Here is a 10,897-nt window from a genome sequence, read left to right on the forward strand (position 1 = left end):
TAGATAACTAAATAATATATATTTAAAAGCCTACTTTTTCTTTAAAATTATGTGTTTTTTTTTAATATTAATATCCAACAGTATAAAAGATATCATTTATACTAAATGCAAGATAACAAATTAAATAATGATACTACGTATGAAATTAAATTATATATATATATATATATATATATATATATATATATATATATATATATATATATATATATANTATATATATATATATATATATATATATATATATATATATATATATATATATATATATATATATATATATATATTTGCTTTGTGGGTTGAATAGAGAATCATTTAATTTTCTTAAAATGAGTTTAGTAGAGCAATGAAAAATAAGGAGGTACATGTCAAGATAAAATATTTGGTAGTATTGTAAAAACCGATCACTTAGTCCGATCCGACCCGGTCAGGGATGATGATGGGTCTGGTCGGGCACGACTAAGGTTTTAGATAGGTACTATCAGTGTTCGATCCGACAAAAAAAATCTATTAATTATTTGTATGGATACCCGTTTAAAAAATATCCACAGATACTCGTGGATACCCACAAATATTTAAAAGAATATATTTTTATAAATTTTTTAAAATAAAATTTAAATAGAATTACAAAAAATATATAAAATATAATATAAATTAAGTTAAATATAAATTAAAATTTAACTTTCATTAAATTTAACCTTTGTAAAATATAAATTAATGTTAATTTTAATTAAATTTAACTTAATAAAATATATATATTTTTTATTTTTTGCGGGTAGCGGATATCCGTGGTTACGGATAGAAAAATACCCAAATTCAACCCGTTTACAAGCTCGTCTTAAAATACCCATTACCCGCGGGTTGCGGATAGTAAATATTCGCGAGTATCAACTATCCGTCACAGATTTTATTCAGGGATATCCGTGGGCGAGAATTTTTTTGTCATCCCTAGGCCCGACCCACCATAGGTTGGTCAATTAGTGAGTCAACCCAACATGGTCCATTTATTAGCGAGTTAGAAAAATTTGAACCCGGCTTGACCCACCACGGTTTGATGGGTTAAATGGGCTAGCTCATTGGCTCGCTTAATTATAAGATTTTTAAAATAAAAAAATTACTAATTTTTTGTAATTCAAATCTAAATAAATTTCACTTCCAAAAAGATGTTAAACTCAAGATAATTCAAAATAATAATAAAAAAAATACAATACAATCCATGTATAATGAGCCAGAATATATTTTTTATGATTTTATAAGATAATAAATTAATAAAAATAAAATTAGGTGGGTTGGTGGGTCAACCCGACTCACCATAGGTTGAACTCGGCTCACCACGAGTTCAACAAAGATAAGCCAGATTGAAAACTGACCCGCAAAAAAAAATATATTTTTTCCAACCCAATCCGGTCGAAACCCATGATAAACTGCATTGATCCGCGAGTTGTAACCTATTTTGACAACTCTAGTGGTACTTAGTAAAATTTGGAGGAATCTTGCTTGGCATTGTACAAAGGATCCGTCCTTAGTTTCAAGAGATATTTGAGAAGCCATGCTAACCAAACTAAGAATGTGAGCAATACAACTGGTTATCATTCGGTCATAGGAAGAAAGGTATATAATTCACCTTCTTCATTATATTAATTAAGTCTCACTTATAATAAGATTAAATATTTATGAATATCTCTAGAGAAATTAATGATGGGTGGTTTGGTGATATGTAGGCCATAACGTAGGCTTATGCCACAGTTAATGACAAATAAATTTCTTATAAACATTGTTAGAATTCATCACCATTTTAAAGAAGAATCTTCACATGCATTAGGTACGATTATAAATAATATTTATTTTTTAAATTCGTCCTGGGACATAAATAAATGTGTATATAATCTAAACTTTATCTCGTATTTGTTTATATTTTAAATTACTAAAACACTCATAATTTATGCCCTGAAAAATTTATTTTTATTGTATTTTGTTAGTTTATGTTTTAGTTGGAAAATCCTCTAACTTTAATTTTGCAACACAATATTTTATTCTTTTTGTTCTATTTATTCAACATGTACCAATTTAATTTAAATTTTAAAGTATTATTAATCTTTATTATATACTTTGATCTTTTAAGTGATTTTAGATTAATACTTTGATCTTTTAAGTGATTTTCTTGAAATAATGATGTATAGTATTTCAAAAAAGATAAACTTTAGTTTCATTGAACCAAACAAAGAATTTATAGGATACACTTTTAACGTATACACTTCCAAGTATTTAATAACAAGTATTCCCTTTAGAATGTCTTACTCTCAATAATAAGTATTTAATAATATAAACTTTTAATTTATTATGTAATATAAATAATTTTTTCCATTATCTTTCATCTTAGTTTCGCTTAATTTGAAGAATCTTTCTTTTTCTTTGTAAATGTTCTCTCTCTTAACGTTTCATATACTTTTTCTTTCTACAAGTTAGTTTAAAAAATCAATTATTTTCAAGAAATGCAATTTTTAATTTCACAGAATTAAATTATTTTTAAATTATATACTTTAGTAGTTTTATTTAATATTTACTTTTTTATCATGTAAAAATATTTTATTTTCAATTTCCTTTAAAATAAAATTTAATTATTTATAGTTTCATATTATCTTGAAGTAGGTTCGATTTGAACTTATTAGTATTGTAGATCCTAATCATAAGCAATATAAAAAGATAAGTTTTGGTAATCACATTTTATTTTTTTTAAAAACAACTATTTGGAACACTAATGATAAAATATTAAATTAACATAAATTAAAATAAAAATTTAAATAAAATTAACAAAAATGTGGGTAATTTACACATGATAAAATGGTTTTCCTTATATTATTGATGAAAAAATTACATGAACAATTTTTAACATGTTGATGTAAGGATTGAAGGGTATGGTTTGCAATGAATGCTCTATAACATGTCATGAATACTTTTTCTCCTCTTATGCACTTCTGATTTATTTTGACCGATAAAATAATTTTTTGCATGGTTGGCCACTTGACTTACATATTTTGTTTGAATGTAGGCTGAAATGTTTTTCCAATCTCCCTTTCCATATATATCAAGTCCTTTTAAAAATCTCCTATACTCAATTAATAAATATAAAAATTAATAATGTTATGGTATAAAATAAATTATAAACATTATGATTAGATTAAAAATGTTATATATATATATATATATATATATATATATATATATATATATATATATATAATTTGAAAACAAAAATATTTTAAAATTTGAATCAAATTCTAATTGTAATTTCACCTTCAAGTTTAAAAACTAAAAATATGTTTATTTTAAAAATAAATCATTGACAAAATATTGACATTAAAACCACTTATGCTCTTCTGCAGTCCATGTTATCCTTTTTATTTTTTTGATTGAAACTGCATCCTTTCTGATGTTTGAGATGACGACAACATTAAAAGAGCTTCGACAACAATCGAAAGAGAGTGGTTATGGAAGGTGGCTAGATCATTGAAGGTGTCTAATGACACATCAATCAAGTCATACCATTCAACACTCAACTCCTTCTGCCAATCCACATTCTGATTTGTCATTGCTCTTTCTTCTTTCAATGCTTTATTTCTTTCCAACTCACTATTACAGAAACTCACTCTGAATACTTTCTTACTTTTCTCTTCAACCTATACCTTATTTATAGATAAGATAACATGATAAGATGATATAGTGAATTTATTTATAAAAATAATATTGAAGATATTAATGATATCATATTTAAAAGAATATATTTTTCACTTAAATTATGTGTAATACTTTGAAAATGGATAATCCAAGTTATAAAAGATATTATGTAAATTGGTTATACAATAATCGGATTGATAATATTATGTGAATGGGATGTTTTATTCTATTTATTGCTTTTCTTTATAAATGGGTTAAAATAAAATACATAAGAGACTTTTAAACTTAAAGTACGAAACACTAAAATATAAGATTTAATTTATTTTATTTATACATTCAATTGTAAACAAGTTATATAACCTATTTTATTATTCTTTAAACTATGTTTGAATATTTTGTTATTGTTATAACCTAAATTTATCTATTAAGTTTAATTATTATTATTATTATAACTTAATTTTAAATATTTTAATTATACGTGTATGGAGAGAGAAATATATTCAGCTTAACTCAGCTCCTTAACTAAAATAACTAACAAAATAATATATATATATATATATATATATATATATATATATATATATATATATATATTAGAATTGAAAAGTTCTTATATGTGTGATTCTTAAAAAAAATTAATAGATGCTTGAGATTTTAATTGATACGGTCTAAACTAAATATTAATTATATTATGTGTTCATTAAAATTAAATAACTAGATAATATATATTTAAAAGCCTAATTTTTCATCAAAGTTATGGGTTTTTATTTAAATATTGATAATCAAAAGTATATAAAAGATATTCTTATAACAATATAGATATCTAAGGATAAAATAAAATGTATCATAATATCCAATTAATAAGATTATGTGTAATTATTTAGAAGTTGATATTGGAGATTATAAATGATGTACTTAAAGTAGATGATAAATTTGATAACTATAAGATATTAATAATATTAGATAACTAATAATGATACTACGTTTGAAATTAAATTATTAGATTATTCAAAATCCACTTTTAAAATAAATTATTTTAATGTATGATGACAATGATACTGAGGGAGCCTATTTGATTCCTCCATCTTCAATGCCAAATAGAGAATCTAGTATCTATACTGAATATGAAAAAAATAATTATGGACAAGTTGTTAAAGTAAAACGGGTAGAGAAAATGATTGAAAAGGGATAGATTCTTTTAACATAGGATAATGATACTTAGACAATATTTTTTTGATAATATTTGAACATTATCTACGTGTCATTTTGTGATTGGTCTAAAATTACTCCACAATCAATAATAATAATCATAAACACCACCATGCACTAATCATAGAATGACACATAGATGATGTTCAAATGTTATAAAAAAATATGTTGTCTAAATATCATTATCCTTTAACATAGGGCTTCAACATGAGTTATCATGTTACCAATGACAAAGCTTTTGCGTTTAAGACCAACCATCCAGTGTGAATTAAATTGAATACGACTTACTTAACATAAGTGTTAAATGGTTTGAAGTTAGATTAAAGGTTGATTGATCCATAACTCACATCAACAACAACTCTTTATTACATTTTAACAATTTTTTCATAATCATTTTCATTATAATTATTTATTACTTTTAATTATGTAGATTGATGATTTGATCTTTTTAAAGATCAAAATGTTCTTGAATAAATTTAAATAGTTTGTATGTATTTTTCAAATTATGTATGCTGATATTATAATTTTCAACTATGTATATTCAAAATTTTCAACTATGTATATTCAAAATAGTGTTTTGTGAGATAAGTGTTTTGTTATAAAAAAAAAGGAATTGAGTCAATCCACTTTTATTACACTAAACTAAACATATAAAATGAATTGAAAGAACAAAACATTTTTAAACGAGTCAACTTATCAATCCGTTGTGAATCATTGCAAGATTACAAAATTTATACTTAGATTGAGCTAGTTCAGTTAGTTCAACCCTTAATCAACCAACTCATATGAGCTAAACTGACCCACTTTGAGATCCTTACACCAAATATAAGCTTCACCTATATCAAATAAGAGGAAACTCAATTACTTAATTCATACATCCATATATGACAATTTTAATAAAAAAGATTAAGTAAAGGATGTACAAATGGCGTTTTACATCACTTATGTTAGACCAGATGTGAAAGGTCTCACAAAGACTCATGTCACAATTAGGGATGACATAAAATTCTTATGCGTATTGTTCAAACTCATCGCAATTTTAAGGATGAATCTTCACGTGAATTAGGTAGGACTATAAGTAATGCTTAATTTTTAAATTAGTCTTAGGACATAAATTAATGTGTACATATCTAATTTCTGTCTTGTATTTATTTCCATTTTAAATTATTTAAACACTCATAATTTATTAGGTAACCACAATTATTTTTCAAGAAATCCATTTTTTAAGTTGTCAACATTGTTTTACTAACTCATTACGTTGCTTGATATTTTGTTGTTACTTGGATACTTTCACATTCTTAATTATTGTAATATATAAAATATATTAACGACTAAACTAAAGTTGTAAAATCAAGTGTAAACGTAATTTTTTTTAAATTTTAATTAACTTGAATGTGGCTGACTTGATATAAGTGTTAAATAGGTTCAAATCATATTGAAGGTTGATTAATTCGTAATTTACACCAACTCTTTTTATTATTTTTTTGCCATTTTATTTCATGAGTAAGTTTATTATAATTCTTTGATAGAGATCTTCACAGATATCTTATTCTGTTGTTACCGAACGATGAATAACAGTATCTTACCGTACAACTGCAGCATATTGATGTCTACCAAGCAGTCTGCAGAGAGCTGAAGACTACCGAGCAGCTGCAGGCAGTGAGGCTACCGATTGGCCTTATTCTACCAGATGGTGGATTCTCAGTTTCAGTTCGCAGTGTTACTAAATTGTTTTGTTGCTTTTGCTTTCTTTTTTTTCTCTTCCTCTTTTGTATATATTCTTTGCTTTCACTGTATCTAAACTTAACTTTCAACAATATTCATTCATAGTTTTGTTTTTCTCTCGAGTTCTTGTTCTCTCTTTTCTCGAACACTCACATTCTTTACTATTTTTAACTATGTAGATTGATTTTTTTTTTTAAGATAGAAATGTTATTTATGATTTGATTTTTCATATCATCCAAATACTACTATGACTAATGCTTAATTTTTAAGTTGGTTTTGAAAACAGAAATGAATATGTAGATATTTGTCTCATCTTTGTTTTTATATTTATTGTTTCTATACTTTTGGAACATAGAAATGATTGAAAACGTGGCTCATGTATTCTCTTATATCCAATTTTAGACCATCGATAATAATGATACTAAAATATGTTTAGCTTATGATATTTCAAACTTCATAAATTTCAAATTCATATATATATATATATATATATATATATATATATATATATATATATATATATATATAAAGTTCTGATGAAAATATAATTGTGTACGTGTCAATACTCGTTCTTTGAAAGAAGTATTAAATAATTGAAATCCTTCAAATGAATTATTACAAGAAGAAATATAATTGATAGAAAAATTAATTATATATCTGCAGAATTGTATAAAACTAATTGATAGATGAAAATTATGAAATGAGGTTTCTACTCAGAATAGATGTGGGTAGTTACATATGATAAAATAGTTTTTCATATATTATTAATGAAAAAATTACATGAACAATTTTTAAAATGTTGGTTGCATTTGATTAAACTCTGTGGATGAGGCATGTTGATGTGAGGATTGAAGGGTATCACTTTTGTGGTTGCATTCGCAAAGTGGACTTGCAAGATTTCTGTTAGACGATGAATTTTGAATATGAATATTAGCATGAGTAGTATTCTCTATAACCATATCATGAATGCTCTTTCTCTTCTTTTGCTCTTTTGATTTACTTTGACGGATAAAATATTTTTGTGCATGACTTGCCACTTGACTTGCACTCTTAGTTTGAATGTAACTTGAAATGTTTTTCCAATCTCCTTTTCCGTATTTATCAAGTTCTTCTAAAAACGTCCTATATTCAATAAACAAATTTCAAAATTAATATATATAATGTTATGGTAAACAAATATTTAATGTTAATTGCAATTTAAAAACTAAAAATATATTTATCTCAAAAATAAATAAATAAAAATATTGACACTAAAATCACCTATGCTCCATTTTCGTCCATGTTATCCTTGTTTCTTTGTTCAAGTGAAACTGCATGTGTTCAGATATTTGAGATGATGGTAACATCATAGGAGTTTCGCCAACAATTGGAGGAGGAAGATGACTACCAGAGGTGGGTGAAACATTTGAGATGTCCAATGGCAGATCAATCAAGTCACCCAAATCCAACTCCTTCCACCAATCCACACTCTCCTCAGTCATTGCTCTTTCTTCTTACAATGCTTTCTTCTTTTTATCTCACTATTACATATATATTCACTTTCAATACTTTCTATCTTTTTTCACTTCTTTTTCTCAATCTCTTTCTAATTTATAGATTATTTATCGATAAGATAACATGATAATGATAAGATGATAAACTAAATTTATCTATCAAAATAATGATAAATAATGTTAAGATCTTAATGATATCATAAGAATATCTTTTTTGAAAATTGATAATACAAGTTATAAAATAGAAATATATAGTGTTGTATATATTAAGATTAACTCACCTTCTTAACTAAAATAACTAACAAAATAATAAAGAAATATATTAGAATTGAATAATTCTTATATGCGTGATTTTTTAAAAATTAATTCATGCTTGAGATTATAAATGATATAGTTTAAACTAGATATTAATCATAGGGTTAAATATGTTTTTCGTCTCTTAACTATCACACGATTTTGATTTTAGTCCATACTCGAAACATTGATGGTTTTTAGTCCTCATTATTTTGAAACTCTTACTATCAGTCCTTAAAATTGGACGGAGTTAACGTTTTTTAGACGTGGCAAACGGCAATGCCACGTTACTTTTCTCTCTCTCTTCCACGTTGCTTTTTTTTTTTATTAATGAAATTAAATGATTGCCGGCCATGATTCTGCAAAGGCGTACCCCCAATTTCTCTCTTCCTGATGTTTTGACGATTCCAAAGATTGTGCTCCTTAGTCCAAAATATTTCTGGATCTGGAAGAATGAAAAATTACCAAATCCTGGTGAAAGGAATTACAGGGAGTGGATTGTGTAAGCAGCTTCTCTCAACTCAAAGATGAGGAAGTAGAAGAAGAGGAGGGAGAAGAAGATGAAGAGGCGTAGGCGGCAACGGAGGGAGACGACGGAGGATACCCAGGTGGCGGTGGTGGCGGAGGGAGCGGTGGCGCGGCGTGATTTTGGAAATCTGTTGAGGGTTGGGGATTTGCAGAGAAAGGGTCTTTTATAAGGGACTGTTGAGGTTTGGGTTTGAAGGTTTTGGAGTTAGGTTCGGGATAGGGTGGTGGTGGTGGTTAAGGTTAGGGTGGTGGCNGAGAGGGTTGAAATCGGAAGAGACGNCGNTGCTTTCTTTTCCGATCTNAAGTTCGGATTTCTTATGATGCATTACGTTAGGAAAATCGTAACCACTTTCTTTTCTTTTATTTTTCTTCTTCTTCTTTCGCGTGAGAGGTGAAAGAAAGGGTAAGCAATAGGGTGTGGTTGCGCAGTGAAGTGGTTGCCTATGCTTATGGTCGTTTGTTGGAAACTCATAGATATTTGGAAACCGTTTCTTGTTCCGAGTAAAGGGTTTTCTTAGTTCTTGGTCTTAATAGTGTATTGGGTGAAGAAGAAGAACAAAAACATGATAAAGGGATGAAGGAATGGAGAAAACAGAAGGGGAAGAAGATGTGGGATTGGGGTTTTTTGGGTGAGGGGTCTTGTGTTGGTTGATGAAGGAAGAATGAAGAGCACTGTGGTAAAGAAAACACAAAAGTTGCAGAGTGTGTTGTCTATGGCAAAAACGCATGTTCCCTTGGTGATGGAAGGTGTACGAAGAACAACCCTGTTGCTTACCCTTTTTTTCACCTCTCAATCGTAACAAATTTGGTTTCTGGAACAACCCTGTTTGTTTGTTTGTGGTAATAAAAAAAAAGGAAAATGTTTGTTTAACACCCACATTTGACACAAATTTGACACCGTCCAGGTGTCAAATTTCTATTGGGTTATTTATTTTAAATTGAAAAAGCTTTTGTAATAAACTGACGGGGGTAGAAGTGGTATAATGAAATATTGAATATGATTTTGGATTTGGCGGTTTCGTTTTCGTCTTTCACTTTTGCTGTGAACAATTTCGTTTTCTCTCCAACAGGTCCCTTCATCTTTCGTTTGCCACCATCTCCATTGCTGCGTTACTTTGGTTTTATCTCAAGCAGGGGAAGGCGATCATTGAGAAGGTAAGCCCGTAGTGTGGGTATGTTGTTTTTGGTTTGGTTGGGCTTCGTCTTTGTTTCGTCATTTGCTGGCATTCTCGCGTTTTGGTGTTTTGGGTTTTTGTGTATCATTTCGGTTCTCATTATAATGTTGTTGTTTAGGGGTTAATTTTATTTTTGTAAACCCTAACCAACTATTGATATTTGGCCTCTTTGGTGTTTTGATTTTGTGTTCAGTTGGAATGNCTTCCNNAATCCCAAAGGTAAGATAAAGTTTCTTACTTTTATTTAGTTGGATAATTTGTTGTTAATATTAACANTGTTTTCTTTATGTCTTGTAGTGGAGGGTTCATACTTCTTTGGATTCATCTTATATTATTGGACAGCGTAGAAGCAAGACTTGGCAATATTGAGAACCGACTTCCACAAGTTGGAAACATTCAGAACTCGTTTTATCATTTCACTCCCTAGTTTGAATTTTGTCTTTATATGTATTTTCTTCCATTTGGAACTTCAAGCTGAATATTGTAATGTTTTCATTACTTAATTTCAATATCGCAATTTCNAAGTTTATTTCTAATTCTTGTTTGAATGTANGAGTGTTATATTTCACGTTCATATTAAACTTATGCGTATTATATTTCACAGCCATACAACCAACTACAAAGGCACTAATGAATGTTTGTCGTTTTAATTTTAATATTTATACCACNAACTAAAATTGAAGGANCAATTAATCAGTCAATGAACACTCATATAAATTAGTGGTCCGCAGTGGTCCTCCACGTTTAAACTAGTGGCGCCTTCTGTTGAACAGGATGTCCAAATTCCTGTTATTGTTC

This window comes from Vigna radiata, chromosome 6 (genome assembly GCF_000741045.1).
Source record: "Vigna radiata var. radiata cultivar VC1973A chromosome 6, Vradiata_ver6, whole genome shotgun sequence".
Lineage (NCBI taxonomy): Eukaryota > Viridiplantae > Streptophyta > Magnoliopsida > Fabales > Fabaceae > Vigna > Vigna radiata.